This window comes from Centrocercus urophasianus, unplaced genomic scaffold, assembly GCF_019232065.1.
Source record: "Centrocercus urophasianus isolate 14NV4802_14NV808 unplaced genomic scaffold, USGS_Curo_1.0 seq_13, whole genome shotgun sequence".
Taxonomy (NCBI): domain Eukaryota; kingdom Metazoa; phylum Chordata; class Aves; order Galliformes; family Phasianidae; genus Centrocercus; species Centrocercus urophasianus.
In genome coordinates this window covers 880,437-881,860 of record NW_024884475.1, presented here as the reverse complement: position 1 = coordinate 881,860, position 1,424 = coordinate 880,437, and positions in this window count along the sequence as shown.

Here is a 1,424-nt window from a genome sequence, read left to right as displayed (position 1 = left end):
ATCCCCCGTGTGCTGATGCTGTTTGTTTCCCCGTCGGATGCATATTTATTGGGGATTTGAATAGGGCCAGGAGCTGGAGTAGGTGCAAAGGGGTCGCAGCCCCGTGTCCCCGCCGTGTCCCCATTGTGTCCCCACTGTGCTCCCACCGTGTCCCCGTTGTGCCCCCAGTGTGTCCTCATCATGTCCCTACCATGTCCCCAGTGTCCGCGTTGTGTCCCCATCACGTCCCCACTGTATCCACTCTGTGTTCCCATCACATCCCCATTGTGTCCCCACTGTGTCCCCACTGTGTCCCCATCATGTCTCCATCATGCCCTTATTGTGTCCCCATCACGTCCCCACTGTATCCACACTGTGTCCCCATCACATCCCCATTGTGTCCCCATTGTGTCTCCACTGTGTCCCCATCGTATTTCCATTTTCTCCCCATTGTGTCCCCACCATGTTCCTACTGTGTCCCCACTGTGTCCACACTGTGTTCCCATCACATCCCCATTGTGTCCCCGCTGTGTCCCCATTGTGTGCCCATCATGTCTCCATCATGTCCTTATTGTGACCCCATCACGTCCCCATTTTCTCCCCATTGTGTCCCCACCATGTCCCTACTGTGTCCCCACTGTGTCCCCACTGTGTGCCCATCACATCCCCATTGTGTCCCCGCTGTGTCCCCACTGTGTCCCCATCATGTCTCCATCTTGTCCTTATTGTGTCCCCATCATGTCCCCACTGTGTCCCCACTGTGTGCCCATCACATCCTCTTTGTGTCCCCACTGTATCCCCATCATGTCTCCATCGTGTCCTTATTGTGTCCCCATCATGTCCCCACTGTGTCCTCATCACATCTTCATTGTGTCCCCATTGTGTCCCCATCATATTTCCATTTTCTCCCCATTGTGTCCCCCTCACATCTTCATTGTGTCCCCACTGTGTCCCCATCATGTCTCCATTGTCTCCCCATTGTGTCCCCATCACGTCCCCACTGTGTCCCCATCATGTCCCTTCCATGTCCCCACCACATCTCCACAGTGTTCTCATTGTGTCCCCACCATGGCCCCACCGTGTCACTACCATGTCCCACACTGTGTTCCCATCATGTCCCCATTGTGTCCTCACCATGTTCCCACCTTTTTCACATTATTTCCTTATTGTGTCCCCACCATGTCCCCACCATGTCACTCCTGTGTTCCTGTCATGTCCCCATTGTGTCCACACTGTGTCCCCACCATGTCCCCATCATTTCCCTACCATGTCCCCACTGTGTCTGTATTTTGTCACCACCCCACTGTTTTCTCCGTGTCCCCACCACATCCCCATCACATCCCAATTATGTCCCAATTGTGTTCCCATCATGTCCCTATTGTGTTCCCATCATGTCCACACTGTTTTCTCCCTGTGTCCCCACCACGTCCCCATCACATCCCAAT